Here is a 17,150-nt window from a genome sequence, read left to right on the forward strand (position 1 = left end):
TAAATAAAAATTAATACAGAGAGCACAAGTTGTAAAGACTTTTTGAACTTGAGTTCTTGAACGTGAGATCTTGATCATAGAAGCAGTTCAAAGGAGTGGTGATTGAAGTTACCCACAGCTATTCAGGAGCCAGGTGGTCATCCTGAACCTGGTGATGGGCAGCCTAAGGCTTCTGTACCTCCTGCCCGATGGTAGAAGTGAGAATTGGATATGGCCTGGATGATGGGAGTCTTTGATGATAGATTCCCTTTCTTGTGGAAGCACTCCATATAGATGCATTCAATGGAGGGAAAGGCTTCGCCTGTAATGGACTGAGCAATGTCCACCACTCTTTGCAGTTTTTTCTGTTCCTGGACATTGGTCTTCCCATACCAGGAGATGATACAAAGTTTTTGGTGACCTGCCAAAACCTCTAAGGAGGTAAAGGGGGTGCCATGCCTTCTTTGTGATTACACTTGCATACTGGTCCCAGGAGAGATCCTTTGATATGTTAATGCTAAGGAATTTAAAGCTACTGACCCTCTCCACCATTTTCCCCAGATGAGGACTTGTTCATGGATCTCCACTTTCTTCTTCATGTTGATAATCAACTCTTTAGTTTTGCTGACGTTGAGTGAGAGGCTGTCGTTATGGCGATTTTCAACTTTCTCGTACATGCCGATGTGTCACCATCTCATGATGCTGTGTGAAAATTGTGTATAAGGTTGGCCTATAAAACTCCCTGAAATGTACAGTCAGACCTGCAGTTTGTTGACAATCACCTGTCTACCATGGTCAGCTCCTTCTGAACTTACGTACTCCATATTTTAAACTTGCTAGACCAAAGTATTTGGAACCCAGTGTTGAGTTCTAAGCAATGACAGGGCACCTGTGCATTCATTTACTTGTATAGATGACAGTAGACTCAACCTTTACTGTGAATTTGACTTTCTGCCATCTTTTCTGCTTGCTTTAAAACCAGCAAGTTCACTTATAAAACATATTGCTCTGTGTAATAAAAGTGGAGTATTAATCTAATCATCCGGAAAATATTCCAGAAGAGATAAAGGAAGTGAATATTGGAATGGGAGATTCAAGGTAGAAGGCTCTCAGTCATCCAGGTCATTGTATATCAAACAGTAGTAAATCCCTGAACAGAGGGGGTGGGGTACAACACCACCTATCAGCTACTTACAATGCAGACCCAATGCCTCTACCAGATGCCAGGGTCAAGATGTTAAGACTGCATTGTAAGTAGCTGATAAGTGGTGTTGTACCCCACCCCCTCTGTTCAGGGATTTACGACTGTTTGATATACAATGCAAAGATAAGACTAATGACCAATGAACCTGTCATTACCTCTATGACTCTTAATGACCCTCATGTGATTGCTATACCTTTAAACAACTCACAGAGTTTATAAGCTGGAAAACTACCCACCATGGATCAGAACTGAAGAAGCCTTGTGGATATGTGATGAAATGTCTTCTAAACACCACAGCAAGCCCAGTTCCCTTGATTTGCTACTGCTTGATACTCAAGGTGGAAGTTGTTGAGCCCAGAAGGCTGTAATGTACATAGTCAGAAGGTAAGGGCTGCCACTAGTGCTTATGTTGTGCTTCAGTGGTACAGTGATGGAGGCCAAAAACTAAAAGGTCTGAGTGGAAATAGGATGGACAACTAAAATGATTCAGTCATCTTGGGCCAGATTATTGCAAATTACCAGATGCTGAACAGTGCACTGTTGCTACCTTCTCAACATGATTCATGATTAGGTAATAAAAAAGATACTTATTTATGTGCTTCTCCCACTTCTCAGAGTTAGATTTGCAGACTAAACAGTTATTTGTGAAAGTAGCATTTGGTAATTGGCTTATTATTGTCACATGGACCAGGATACAGAGAATAACTCTTGCTGCTGTGTAGTCCAGGCAGTTCATTCCCTCATGCATAAGTACATTGAGGTATTACAAAAGGAAAATGCAAAATATAGTGTTACTGTTACAGAGAAAGTGCAGTACAGGTTAACAAATAAAGCCCAAGGACCATAATGAGATGTACTGGGAGATTGAAGCTTCATCTTAATTATATCAGGTACAAGAGTCACACAGTCTGCATTCAGGTTTCCCACTGCAGAGAATTTGCCCTCTATAGACTCTGTCTATACTTGCTTCCTCAGTAAAGCAGCCAGCATAATCAAAAGCCCCACCCTTCTCAGACATTCTCTCTTCTTCCTTCTCCTATCAAGCAGAAGATACAAAAGCTTGAAGCACATATTCAAGGACAGCTTCTATCTTATAGATGTCAGATTCTTGAATATCTGTCTTGTACAATAAAATGGGCCCTTGGCCTTGCATTCCATCTCATGGTGATCTTACACTTTATCATTTACCTGTACTTGACTCTTTCAGTAGCTTTTATACTTTATTCTACATTATTACTGCTTTACCTTGTTCTACCTCAATGCACTGTGTAATGATTTGATCTGTATAGCCATTATGCCAGACAAGATTTCTTTTTAGAAATTTTTTTAGAATTTATTTAAATTTTACATCCATCCCGCAATGTGAGGGAGTAAAAATCTTTGTGTTGTGACTCAATTGCAATGTACAGACGCATGAATTTAGAAGTGCAATGGTTTGTAGAAAGAAGCTGTCCTATAGCCTGTTGGTCCTGGCTTTAATGCTGCAGTAGCATTTGCCACTGTGTCTTGGTACATGTGACAATGGGAGCTACAGTTAGTGTGATGCCATTACAGCTTGGGGTGTTCCAGAGCTTGGGGTTCAGTTCCAGCGCATTCTCTAAGGAGGCTCGCCGTAGAATGTGCAGGCTTTTCCCGTTGGTCGAGTTTCCTCCCATGGTCCAAAGGCATGTTGGGTAGGTCAATCAGTCATTGGGAATTTTCCTGTGATTTGGCGAGGGTTAATTGGGGTTGTGGGGTTGCTGGGGTGGTGTGGTTCGAAGGGCCAGAAGAGCCTTCTCCATACTGTGTCGCTAAATAAATAAAATACAGAATTAAATAATAAACCCACAGCGATGCCAATACAGAGAAACCTATACCACAAGTATAAACACATTATGTAGCTTCATTTTTCCAACACCAGCAGTTCTTTCCTTATGGATTTCAATGTTTATATGCCAAATTGTGCATTTCTCAGCCAACATAAACTCATGGCCTCTATATTAAACCATTTCTTCCATTAGCCCCAGTTTATGATTGATCGTCATCTAACCCAGACAATTATGCACAGTTTCAGAAATCCATCGCTCCTTCCGGGAGGTGCATAATTCTCCATAATGGTTGCGTAACCAGAGATGGATCCATCACGGCAACAATTTCAAAACAAGTAACCTTTGACAGAATTCATTTGCATTTCAGGACAAAATTAGTTCTTAATTATGTCATGGTGTGGAATATCAATCAGCAAAAACTGAAGTGTTCTAATTTTACAAAGCCTTAGATTTGCGGGAACAAAGCTCTCATTCACTGGCCTAACATTGCCCTATTCAATTCTGAATGTGTTATTAAGCAAGGAAGAATATTTTTTTCTTGCCGACAGCAAAATGTAATGATTGGCAGTCACATCGGTAGATGCTGTTATTCGGCAAGATATTCGCAGCTCTCAAACAATTTGTGCGGCATTGAATTGTTGCATATTTATAGGTTTTCCTGGAATGCTATGAAACCACCCCTTTCATAAAACGCAGCCTCACACAGCAATAAATGCTAAACATCTATTTCTTATAATTGAAAGGTAATGCTTCTAAAGCTAAATACATTGCAACTTGGCATATTAGAAGTTGACCTTAATCTATCATTATGCGCTAATTTTCATCTTAACAAGATTTGATTCTCAAAGTCACATATCATAATGCTCAATTAATAATTGACTAGTTTCTTTTATACTAAGCACAAAGTCATAGTTTACATTTTTCCAGAACACTTGCTATATGCACTGTACAATATTATTAGCCTTTGCAGAAAAATGGATGAAAATTTACTTGACGTGAGAACTATTCTTAAGTAATTTGTACTGCCATAGTAAGTTAGATCTAGTTACCTTGCCAGAATTGTAATAACAAACCGGAGCTTTGTCCATAGACCATCATGGAACGGTAAAGTACTGATTAGTTGTCTTTCCCCTAATAAAAGAAAGAAGGACTGCCAATCAGATGAGGAATAGAATGGAGCACTTTTCACTACAATTCCATAAAATGATAGCCCTTGGCAACTGCAATAATGCTTCAAATGCTTGCACTTAAAAATCCTGTTGAATGTAGAAGAACGGTCCTAAATTTTGACCAAAAATTCTTACATATTGAAGCAAAAGACTGAAGTTAAGGTGGAAAGGTATATGACAATAAAATAGAATAATCTTGGTGGCAGCCTGCCATGATATAAATCCCTCTTGTGGGGGGAACAAGCTGAAAAGTACCTGGAAAAATTCTCAGAAAGACAACTAAGTCATTTGCTGTTATGGCTGACTGTCGAATTGTCAAGAACTATGGATGTATCCGGAAACAGTAAAAGTTTTCAGGAAGTATCAGCAATTATGTAGAAGTACTGAAAGATGCTTAAGAAAATCTAGAACATTTTAAGTATTTAAAATTTTTTTAGATAATCTTGAACAAACGTCTATACTTCATTTCTTACAATCATATCTCTCAGCGGTAAAAATAGAGAAGCTTTGAAAATACAAGGTCTAACCCAGTCCAGGTTTTTGATCGTACTTCCTGGGAAATTGTAGCTTTGGGCTCTAACACTGGATTCCATGCAGTTCAACATGCACAAAATGCTGGAGGAAATCAGCGGTTCAGACAGCATCCATATATTTCCCTCTATCAATGTTGCCTGACCTGCTGAGTTCCTCCAGTATTTTCTGTGTGGTGCTCAGGATTTGCAGCATCTGCAGATTCAGTGTTCAGTTATGGCAAAATGCTGGCGTCCATCTTTTGGGGTACATAGCCAGGTACTCACTGGTCAATTGGTTCCTGTAATGGTGATTATCCAAAAATCCATGTCATTCTTATCTCCAGCTCCTAATACTCATTTACCATTGAAATAATATACAGATTAAAATTATTTAAAATGAACATGGACTTTTACAAAGAGACTTTTCACCGAAACAATGAATTTAATGACATATGATGTTCAATATAAACCTGATTCTGATTCTAAGGTAGACATTGTTCTAAACCAATTTCTAATCTTAATACTGGCTTTGCTGTTGGCTTTGGTTTATTATTGTCATATGTGCCAAGATACAATAAAACACTTGTCTTACATTCTGTTCAAACAGATCAAATCACGACACAGTGCATTGAACTAGAGCAAGTTTAAACAGTAACAATGCAGAATAAGTTGTAAAAGAATCAGAGAATGTACAGGGGATGAGTTACAGATTACTTTGATTAATATACATTTTCAATCCACAAAGCTCTGACATGCATATAGTACACTATATTCAAGATTGAAGATTCAGATTGTTTAATGTCATTTCCAGTACACAAGTGTAGGGAAGAACCAAAATAATTGTTACTCCAGATCTGATGCAGCCCAAAAGAACACAATAAGATAAAGAGCACAATAAATATAAATATGTCCAATTATTTATTATGTAGACTGAATATAGGTATTCCTTGAATGAAAGAGGCTATAAATGTCAACAGAAACAACAATTAACTTCTGAATAATATTACAGAATTGCAATGATGAAACTATAAACTTAGCTGCAGAAATTTTTGTTCCAAAAGGGTCGCTAAGCAGTTTTTATAGAACCTGAATGAGTTTGGCTGTGTCTAACTGAGTGAATTACTGCAGGCAAAAGTAACCCAAGTCATGGCAATCAGTAGATTTTTTTTTCGGAGCCATTAGGTCGATAATAGTGTCTACGCAAGAAGTAATTGTATAATGCATGAAAACATGGGAGGACTGGAGTTGGGTTAATGATCTCTGCCTTCAGCAGTCACCAAGTTATCCTTAAATCCCCTCCAGCATCTAATCATACCATCATCCAATGCATTTTGAAGACAGATATCCTAACAAGGTTTTTACAGTGAATGCTGGCACATCTGAATATGTTGCTGACAGGAAAGAAATTGTCCATCATTGCTACTTGGAGCCATTTCCATTGTCAAACTTACTGTAGACTTCAAGTCAGAGTCACAGAGTTATACAGCATGGATTACATACTTTTCTGCCTATCTCTTCTATGCCAGCATTGTTGCCTAATCGAGCTGCACGCACGAAATGCAGGAGGCACTCAGCAGGTCAGGTGGCATCTGTGCAGGCAAGTGAACAGTTGACTTTGCAGAAGCGAAGCCCTTCTTTGGAATCACATAGTCCATTTTGGAAGGTCTCGGCACAAAATGTCAACTGTTCATTTCTTTTCATAGATGCTGCCTAACCTGCTGAGTTCCTCCAGCATTTTATGCATGTTGCTCGAGATTTCCAGCATCTGGAAAAGTTTGTGTCTGCCTAACTAAATAAGTCCCATTTCCCTGCCCTTGGCCTTCATCCCTGCTCTCCTATCCATCCACCAGTCCAAAAGTATTGTAGTGCTCCGGGCAGAGTGTCATCAACAGCCCACCCCTGCGTTCCGAGTGGCCTGCGCTATTAATTGCTATTATTTTAAAATGCTTTCGTGGGATTATGGTGGAATGTTCAGGGTCATTTATTGTCACATTTTAGCTTGGGTTATACTTTTATTTGCATATGCGTTTGTGGGTCACCCTTACTGCAACTGGGATGTGTTATGATCACCTCCACTGTATGTGACTGGGTGGGTTCTCTCCCAGGGTCATAGTACCTGGTCTGTTTTTGTGCTTGTCATATTAAAAACAGCTGTTCAGCTAAACAAGCTTTTCTTGTCTATCATCATGGATGGAATGCTCACCACACTGGTATTAGGAATGGGATTAGAAATTGATGGCAAGATTGAAGAGCTATGATGTCAGATGGAGCACCTTAAGACCTGGGGAACAAATTAAGGGAGCAAGTTGTATGCCTCGCTCTCATCCCCAGGCTGGGCTCCTGAAGGTGGGGTGCCGACCTGGAGCAAGGGCTTGGGAGCCAAGCCTTGTGCCTCCCCAGGGAACCCCGATGGGGCAAGTGGCACCCGGGCTCCCCAACCCAGGTGACACAGCAGAGCACGACACTCACCTCCCTTGCTGCTGCAGCAGGGAGCCCAAAACTCCACAGACATGGGAGGACAGGCACAATGGCAGACACCACCGATGCCACCCGTACATGAGGAAGACCAGCTGGCCTCAGCAATTCACGTTACAAGCTCCCCAGATACAATGGTGCCAGCCACCTGGAGCTTTACCTGGCGCAAGTCAAACTTGCTGCTTGGCACAGTGGGTGGAGCCCCACTAAGACGGTGCTCCTTGCCTTGGCACTGGAGGGGGATGCCCTGCAGGCCTTCCTAGACCTGATGCCAGCTGAGCAGCATGACTACAGGGACCCTCATAGTGGTGCTGGAGTGTCGTTCGACCAGAGACCGTCAGAGGAAACAATGAGGGAAGAAATGGGCAGCAGACGGCGCCATGTGGGTGAGAGCCTGGGGGCATTTGCAGCAGATCACTGCCACTGTGCTTGGCATAGCTACCTCCAGTTCCCTCCCACTGCCCTGCAAGAGCTTGTGCTCCACAACTTCATAAAGGTGCAGACACCTGAGTGCATTTTGCAGCGTGTTCACCTGACATCACCATCAGCACAGGCCAAGGTGGAGAAGGTAGGAGTAATTTTAGCATTTCAACGCATTCCAGCATTACATGTGGAAACTTTTTAGGGTATCCCTTTTGGCTAGGGGGGGCAGATAAATTGCTTGCAGTGCCAGGGGGATCTGTCAAGGGGATCAGCTCCTCCCTCAGTTGTTCAGTTGATCCGAGAGATGTCAGGAAACTTAGAGGAGGCCCAGTGGGGGAATGGCTTGGGGCCTCTGGGGGAGCACGTTCCCAGCAATGTACCAAGGAACTCCCGAAAGGAACAGACCCTATTCCTGAAGGCTTAGAGGCACCACGCAATTGGGTGTCTTTACAGATGGATGGAAGCCAAGTTAAAGCCATCCTCAACACCGGGGTGCCGGTTAAGTTGCTGTACAGTTTGTTTTATAACCGTTATTGGAAGCATTTACCCTTGACGACATTGAGGGCACTGCAGATTTGGAGTACCCATGCCGGTGATTATCCAGACAACGGTTGTTGGTCAGTGAAAGTGGAGTTCTTAGAGGCAAATGTGGGGGTGACAGAGGTTCGTGAATCGTTAATGCTGATGTGTCCGGACACTGTTGAGACTGGCAGCGTTTCAGTTCTGGAGAGGGCCAATACCCTGCTGATGCGCTTGGGGGCCTGCCTGGAGGAGGCGGGTGAGCGCTGTTTGGAGGCATTGTCGATGCACCCAGAGTTTCGAGCTGCTTGGGCGGACATGTGTAGCAGCATTGGGCCGGTACTGAATTTAAACGAGAACTGGTGGTGGTACGGCCTGGGGGCAGTATCTGAGGGTGAGACCCTCTTATTGGACTCTGCGAAATACCACAAGGGAGGGGAGTTGACCGCTGAAGACACCTCGGTGAGAGAGAGGTTGCGGCGACTGGGCCCTACAGCCATGGAAGATGTAGGCAGCGTGTGTGTGGATTATATTGCGCTGAAGAGGCGCACTGTCAGTGACCAGAATATGGCCCTGAGAGCCGAAGAGGCGATGGCCTGTCTAAGTGGTGCGAAGTGGTTTAAGGTGCTGGATCTGAGGAGTGGATGTTGCCAGATCCCGATGAGTAGGGCCGACGAGGAGCAGACAGCCGTTATAAGTTCCCTAGGATTCTTCCGGTCCGAAAAGATGCCACAGGGCATATCCGGAGCCCTTGCAACCTTCCCGTAGGGCATGTGGAAGACCATGGGGGATGTGGAGGTGTTTGGAGTTTTGGCAGATGTGGATGACCTCCTGGTATTTGGATTTGCCTCAGGAGAATATGAAGTGAGGTTGTTGCAGAAGTGGCTGAGAACTACAGAGTTAAAGTGTTTCCTGGACACATCCCAGGGCTGGCGAAGGTCGCAGCTCGTGAGTGACAGTCTCTATGGAATCAAGTTTGAAATGATGACGGAGAGACTGGACAGAGTGATCTGGAACCAGTGGGAAGACTTACAAGTTGGAGAGAACGAAGAAAGTTATCTGACTGAGGGCAACAACAAACTGAGAGCCTGGAGAGGGGAATTTGCGGAGGTGAAGAAATTGCGGACAAATCTTGGAAGAGGGAAGCGGAAGCTTGAAGGGAACCTGAAGATGACCATCGACAGTTCAAATGAAGTGCAAAACCTGGAAGTTGATCTGGAAGAAGTCATGAGGAAGAAAAAGCTGGAGATAAGTGCAGTGAATACTGAACTGGAGGCTGACCAATCTTTAACTGCTGCTTTTCTGGTCGGGGTGGAAGAAGCTGTTGGAGTAACTGCGTCCCAGTTTGAGATGGCCGGGATGCGTGAGTCAGAACTGCAGAGCCTGTGGTGAGAGTTGCAGGGGCCAGAGAAGAAGCTGTTATCGCGATTGCAGGAGGCTGAAGCGACTGCCGGAGCAGTGCAGGCCACGTGTTTCCGTTTGGAGAAGATCAAACAGCAGCTACCGATCACAGAAATGAGGAAGAATACGGATTTGAAGGATGATGTGCTGGATGTGTGGTACATGCTGCCTTTTGCTGATTTTCCCTCGATTGAGGAAGAGACCTTTGGTCCTTCTCCCACTGAGTCAGGTGTAGTGGGGAGGGTTAGTAGTTAGCATGAGTGAGGTTGAGAGAGGAGTTGGTAGCAGGCCCAAGCTATCCCCAGTTGTGTCCAAGCCTGAAGGGTTTAGGTGAGGGGGTACAGAAGTCTCAGAGGGTTAGGAATCTCCCAGATAAGTTGGCCTATGTAGCGCCTGAGGAACAGCATGTGAAGTTTACTGTTTGGGAAGCAATGTCACTGTTTGTGCCTGGGTTAGGGTTTGTGTTGGCAGGAGGAGTCAGTGAGTTATTTAATAGTCATGAGGACATGACTTTTATTTGCTGGGGGGAGAGTGTAAAGGGGGGTTTCTTCTTTTTTGTTACTGTGAATGTTAATCAAAATGGCTTCCTTGTTTTGTTAAAAGTAGGAATGCTTCTTTGTTGCGAGAGAGTGCTGGAAGCTTGTTTGGGTTAAAATTTACTGATAACGAGAATTGTATTCCTTTGTAAACCAATTGGGATTAATGTTGTTCTTTCTTCTGAGTCTGTAAGCTATTGTTGGCGGGCTTTTGGGGAGATTGGTGCGAGGGGGTGAGAGAGAGAGAGGACGTGATGCTGTAAGCTGGGCGAGGAATGGACCCCAAGCGGGGGTCCAAGGCCAGGAGGCACCCTGAGGAGAGGAGACAAGGATAGATGTGCTTGGTTGACCACTTTGGAGGGTCCTGAGCTGCGAGTCGAGGAGTTCGGAGGGTCCTGAGCTGCGAGTCGAGGAGTTCGGAGGGGATCGAATGGTGGCCAGAAGACTTCAGTAATTGAGCTCCAACGGTTGTGCATGAAGTGGTTTGGACTTTGATAAGTTTGGCGCCTTTTCTTTATTTTCTTTTCCTTCATATGTACTGTATGGTTATTAATCAGTTATAGTAACCTTTATAAATTGTAATCATTTAATCGCATATGGTGCCCTGTTTGTTCTTTGGCAAGGCGGGGACATCACAGAGCATTCACACAAGCTGATTACCCAGTTTGGCGGGGCCGAAGGCTGCTCCCCCCAGACGAGAACGAGCTGAGCGAGCCTGAGGCGACCCAGGGGGTTACAGCTGCGTGTTGTGATCCCAGGCTTGTGTGACTAAGGTGAAAGAGGAAAATGACCAGGAGGAGCCCGTGAGACAATTCCGATCGGTGCCCACCAGCCCCAATGCACACCAAGGAGCAATCTCTCCTACCGGTGTTGTGAGGTAGGTCTCATGGTCCAGCAATGCCCTGTATCAGCTTCACGCCTCGACAACCACAGCCTTCGGAAAGTGCCGAGGGGGTGGTGTTGTCCGAGACCTCCAGCAGAACCCTTTCGCTGTCGCTTCTCCGGGTGGGCCACTTGGGGGGAAAGAGCAAGGCTTGTACGTAGACCGCGAGGTGGAGGGCATCAGATGCCGCACACTGGTGGGCACTGGTCAACCACCACCGCCAGTTGCCTGGGTGGTCCAGCTGGCTACGGTCACTGGCGACTGTGTGGCGATGAGAAGGAAGAGGTGGCTGTCACCATGGTGGAGAAAAACACAGTGGTACACCGGGTGTGACTAGTCAACATCCGGGGGTCCTGCTTCTTTGGTCTGGGCCTGCTGCCCCACTGGGGGCCCTTGCGGATGTATCAGGCAACACCCTACCTCTGGGGGGAGGGCAGCTCTAGACAGTGGCCCCAGCCGGGGCAGCAACAACTGTCACCGGCCTGACAGAGGCCTGCCGCGGCGCAGCACAACCTGCAGCAGCCAAACGCAACAGTGGAACCGCGGGTAAGCGGTGATGGTGGCGCTTCAGGTCACAGCCAGCAGTGAGGTAGACATCCCCCCACCGTTGACCAAAATCTGTGCAGCAGGCCGGTGAGTGTCCCTGTGCTGGCCCAGGTGAGTGGGAAGGCAGTTGGAGTGGACGGACATCTCCACCCTGAATGCAGAGATCAAAGCTCTATACTCTGTGGGGCATGCTGGAGAGGCACAACAGGTTGCTGTTCCGACAGTGGCAGCTTTACCAATGACGACGGGTATCTCCTGCGCCTGGTGGTCTTTCTTTCTAAATCTTATTATTAGTAATATGGACAGAATACAAATTATATATTAATAAAGAAATTACAAACATACAAATTCCATTACAGATGAAAAAAAACATAAACAATAGTTACAACCTGGTGGTCTCTCGGAGGGCCCTACCCCACAGTGCACGGCCTGGTGTGGGCCGGCCATTTTGGATCATAAAGACATTGGGCAAGTTGCGCAGATGCTTTCTTTTAGGCCCGGGTACAGGCAGGACGTGGAGATGTTGGTGCACTGCTGCGACGCTTACACATCCCAGAAGGGGCTGGGCCAATGCAGCAGTACCTGGTGGGGGCCCCATTATGGATCTACTGCCCTACCTGGAGCAAGGGGCTATCCCCCCAGCTTGGAAGCCATTGGAAGGGACTGGGAGAGGCGCTCAACCACACCTTTGATGTGGTACACCGGCTGTGGTTGCCTGAGAGGCAGAAGGCAGTCGTGCTACGCCGGAACCATCCGGCATCGTATCTGCCCTCTGCAACCGCCAACCCAGTGAAGATGAAGGAAGGAGGTGACACTCTGGGTGCCCTGCCACTTGCCTCCCATGGCGGGGGGAGTGGGTGAGGTTACAGACACCTCCCAGTGCCCCAGGCAGTGGCATCGACCACCACCAGGACCTTTGGACTTTGCTGTGAACTTTGGAGTTGTCAGGGATGGCTGACACCTCACGAGGGGGCAGTGTATCGCTCCTGGAGGGGGGTCAGGTGGAGTTTGACAGACCAGCCCTGTTTTCCTAGTGGCCAGTGCTACTTGTTGTTCTTATTTTAAAATGCTTTTGTGTGATTATAGTAGGGTGTTTGTTCTTTATTGTTACATTTTAGCTTGGGCTATACAGTTATTCATGTGTGTAACCAGGGTGTGTAAGAAACACCTCCCCTATCGGTATGTGACAGAATGGGTTCTCTCCCCGGGTCACAGCACCCTGTCTGTTTCGGTGCTTGTCAGAATAAAAATGGCTGCTGAGTTAAAGCAGCTTTTCGCTTCTTTCATCACAGACTGAATGCTCGTCACAACATTAAATGTTGCAATTGTGCCCACATCTACCACTTCCTCAGGCAACTCGGTCTATATGTCCACCAGTTTCTGTGTGTAACAAAAAGTTGTACCCCCTATCCAGTTTAAAATTTTGCCATTTTGCCATAAACCCATACACTTTACCCTGGAAAATGGAAAGTAATTATTCACCTTATCTGTGTCCTCTTGCTGTCATAGGATAATACCTCATTCTCTTGTCCTCTGGGGAAAAATAGCTCTTTCCTTAAAACACAAACCTTCCTTGTAACTTCCTCATAAATCTTTTCCCTTGTGTCTTTTCCTGTTTAATGACCCTTCCTCTGGAAGAGTGACCGGAACTGTAACCAGTACAGCAGGAGGGTGGGGTCTTTGATTCTGCAAAGTAATGAGAGGCGTAGCACCCACAGAAGGGAAACAGTGATAGGAGAGGAAGGTGGAGCTTGGAACCAAGTAAAGGACGTGGGCAGGTGGAAATAGTTATATGTCATTGTCAGTGTAAAGTGCAGCCAATAGAAAGGCTATCCTGGACGTGTAAATATTAACCATTTCTCATTCCGCAATACTCCTAACCTTCCTCGTTTTTCCAGCATGTTCCTGTTTCCGTTCAGATTTCCAGGATTTGCAATCTTAGCTCTGTTTTTGGCTCTGACTGCAGCCTGAAGTGTCCCTCATGGATGTTCAGTTCCAAGGAGGATCAAACACACTTTTGCAGATTTACGCCATGAGGTGGCAAGTTGGGACACGGCAACTTGTCACACTTGTGCGGAGAGGGTCGGATCCTCTTGTACTGTTTTTGGCGAATGTTGCTAAGACAAAGCAAAGGGAGATTGTCTTTTTAATTTGTGTGGCTGTGACAGAGCTGGGTTGGCATTGCCTGAATTCAGAATATGACATGCCAAGTGAATGTTTTCCTCTCCACAGTGCCAGCCCCTCCCTGTCTAATGAAAGCAAACACACATCAATAAAAGATTAGCTATTGTCCTCCACACTGCACGAGGCAGATGTTAATTAGCTGAAAGCCTTATTTGCTAATGAACAAAGCAAATGTTATCCCTACTCCGGGGGGGAGGCTGGAAATGCTTTCGCAGCTGCCCACTGCAGGTGGAGCCAAGCACCTGCTGGGGAAACACTGGTGTGTGGAGTGGGACTGACTTGGCCTGGTTCACTGGGTGCAAGAGGCGAAGATCATGCAGCTGTGGTCAGCCTGGTTCCGCTCAAGGAAGAGGGAAGGGAAGGGGGAACCGCCTCCTAGGTGCTTTTCTCGTCTTCCGATGTTTTCTTCTGGAACTTGCTTTAAATGTGGAAGTCATGCTGTCTTCTGCAGAGGTTCCAAGATAAAGACTTAAAGATGAGCTTTATTTGTCACATAGACATCAAGACAACCAAGCAACGCAGTCTGAGGACATGGTGGGGACAGCTTCCAGCACCAACATAGCAAGCCCACAGCTTAGTAGCCCTTACCAATCTGTATGTCTTTGAATGTGAGAAGAAACCGATACACCCTAAGGAAACTCGTGCCATCATGGGGGAGAACATGAAAAATTCTAACAGTCACCAGCACTGTGGGAGAACGTTGTTACGGTACGGCAACGACGAATACAGAATCAAGACAGGTTTTTTTAAATAAATGAATAAACATTTATTTAAACTCTGCTCAATAAAAATGAAAAATAAACTAATGACTAACTTAACTGGAAGTTAACTACTATTTGCCATTCGAACAGTTCTTAAAGCAATAATTGCAAACACAGTTCTTAAAGTGATAAATGCGAAAGTCCAAATGATTTATACAGTCAATTAGGAGAGACTTTCCTGAAGTAACGAATTCCTTGACAAGGTGACATTACTGTAGATCCTAGCCGAAATATGCCTTGCCCGGAAGATTCACTAAGAAGGAAATAGAAACGGCTTGAAGGAACTGACCTTTTCCTTGGTGAGTAACACTGCACCTAGCCCTTTCTGCTCTTACAATGCTGGGGCTGTCTCGGATGCAGGTTACTATGTCCGAAACGAAGATCCAATAAGGTCGATCCTGTATTACCACCAACAACACCAACTTCAATTGATCCTTTGGGTTTCTGTACTTTGGTAAATCTTCACTCTCCAATACTTAGACTGTAAAATCAAATCAAAGATATATCAAACATAACTGGCAGTGATTTTCAAAACTGCTGGTACAATAATAACGTATCTTACAGTAAGAGTTAAAGCTCCCGTTTAAAACAAAACTGGGTCATGAAACCAAATATGCAGCATAATGGAGTAACAGACGATTTAAACAATGTCCCAACAAAAACTCCTGTATCACAGCAGGCTTTCCACATTTTATATCTGCTGGGAACAGGTCATCACATGACCTCACACTGGCAGGAAAATTACATCACCCCACCCTCACAAGACCATTACATCACGCTCACCAGATAATCAATTACATCATGGTCATAAGACAATCACAAGATACCCACGAGGTATGTAGCAGTGTACAGACAGCAGTGGAATTAAACTCCGGTCACAGCCCTGTAAAGTGTTAAGCATCGGCACTGCACTATAGATGCTAACATGATCAAAGTTTTAAGATTTATTTTAGTTCTTGCAATATCACAGAACTACCTTTCAATAATATTGCTGACTTCTTGAAAATAATGTGCTGAATCTTCTAATTTGTCACTCCTAAACAGAGCCATAAACTTAGAGAGCACATAACCAGGGGCTTCAACCTAGAATGCCCATGTTGTCCATTACACCTGTCTGCACTAATCTCATTTGCCCACATTAGGTCCGTAGCCTTCTGTGCATTATTGATTCAAGTTATTGGAATTGGTTCATCATTGTCACATTTACTGAGATAGTGAAAAGCTTGTCTTCCACATTATTCATACAGATTGGATCATTACACAGTACATCGAGGTAGAGCAAGATAAAACATTAACAATGCCAAATAAAGTGTAACAGCTATAGAGTAGGTACAACACAGGTAAACAATCAGGTGCAAGATTATAACAATATAGGTTGTGAGGTCAAGGGTCCAATCTACTCTACCAGGGAACTGTTTAATAGTCTTATATCAGTTTCTTTAAGAAACATGCTTCTTAAATGCTATGGCAGTAACTGCCTCTCTCCCACTCTCCATCTTCAAAATAGCACATTCTAGATTGTCAGCTACTTAGCGAATCCCATTGGGGAAAAAAAATGACTTGCTTCCATTGATTTTATAGTTTTTGAGTTGGCTCTTGAGCGAGGAACTGAGACACAAGGGACAACAGATGCTTTAGTCTAGTACCAAAAACAAACTGCTGGAGGAGTTCAATGGTCAGGCAGATCTGTGGATGACATTACGGGTCAAGAAATGTACTGCAGCCGAGGCAGGTTCAGAGGAAAGCTCTGTTTTGTTGATGTTGTGGATCGGGCTCATCCTCGAGCTCAGGATCGAACCAGGGCCTCTGAGGCCAGGAGGCAACAACTCTGCCAGCTGTCACTTTGCCACCCACATATGTGACTGCAGTCCCACCAATCTGACTCAGTTTAACCTGTAACACACACAAAATGCTGGTGGAACACAGCAGGCCAGGCAGCATCTATAAGGAGAAGCGCTGTCAACGTTTCGGGCTGAGAAAAAGCAGACACCTACGCTCGGTCCACCAGAGAAAGCAGGATCTCCCAGTGGCCACACATTTTAATTCCACATCCCATTCCCATTCTGATGTCTATCCATGGCCTCCTCTACTGTCAAAATGAATCCAAACTCAGGTTGGAGGAACAACACCTTATATACTGGCTGGGTAGCCTCCAACCTGATGGCATGAACATTGACTTCTCTAACTTCCGTTAATGCCCCTCCTCCCCTTCTTACATATTTAGTTGTTTGCCTGTTCTCCATCTCCCTCTGGTGCTCCCCTCCCCCCCTTTCTTTCTCCTGAGGCTTCCCATGCCATGATCCTTTCCCTTCTCCAGCTCTGTATCACTTTCGCCAATCACCTTTCCAGCTCTTAGCTTCATCCCACCCCCTCCGGTTTTCTCCTATCTTTTCGCATTCCCCCCTCCCCCCACTACTTTCAAATCTCTTACTATCTTTCCTTTATTCCTGATGAAGGGTCTCAGCCCGAAACGTTGACAGTGCTTCTCCTATAGATGCTGCCTGGCCTGCTGGGTTCCACCAGCATTTTATGTGTGTTGTTGTCTGAATTTCCAGCATCTGCGGATTTCCTCGTGTTTGCTCATTTCAACCTGGCTCAGTTCAGAAGGATTTTGTGGTGAGCAATAAATGCAGGTGATTCTCATTGCCATGTGAGGAGATACAGTAAGCAGCCGGCAGTCTCAATGTTGGGCTGCCTCCGAGACTTTATTTACTAATGTTGCTTCCCAGTTTGGGACATATTCATGACTT

General features: G+C 45.0%; 1 long non-coding RNA gene across 1 annotated transcript in view; it reads right to left on the reverse strand.

Moving 5' to 3' along the window:
* Nucleotides 1-1,248: 1,248 nt before the first annotated feature.
* LOC132403727 (uncharacterized) overlaps nucleotides 1,249-17,150 on the reverse strand; it is a 40,988-nt gene continuing 25,086 nt past the window's right edge. The window contains exons 2-4 of the long non-coding RNA XR_009515330.1: nucleotides 14,690-14,881; nucleotides 4,041-4,122; nucleotides 1,249-2,973 (exon numbers count right to left, since the gene is read on the reverse strand). This is a non-coding gene — a long non-coding RNA (uncharacterized LOC132403727). The remainder of the gene's footprint in view (nucleotides 2,974-4,040; nucleotides 4,123-14,689; nucleotides 14,882-17,150) is intronic.

The sequence above is a fragment of the Hypanus sabinus genome, chromosome 13, assembly GCF_030144855.1.
Source record: "Hypanus sabinus isolate sHypSab1 chromosome 13, sHypSab1.hap1, whole genome shotgun sequence".
NCBI classification, from domain to species: Eukaryota; Metazoa; Chordata; class Chondrichthyes; order Myliobatiformes; family Dasyatidae; genus Hypanus; species Hypanus sabinus.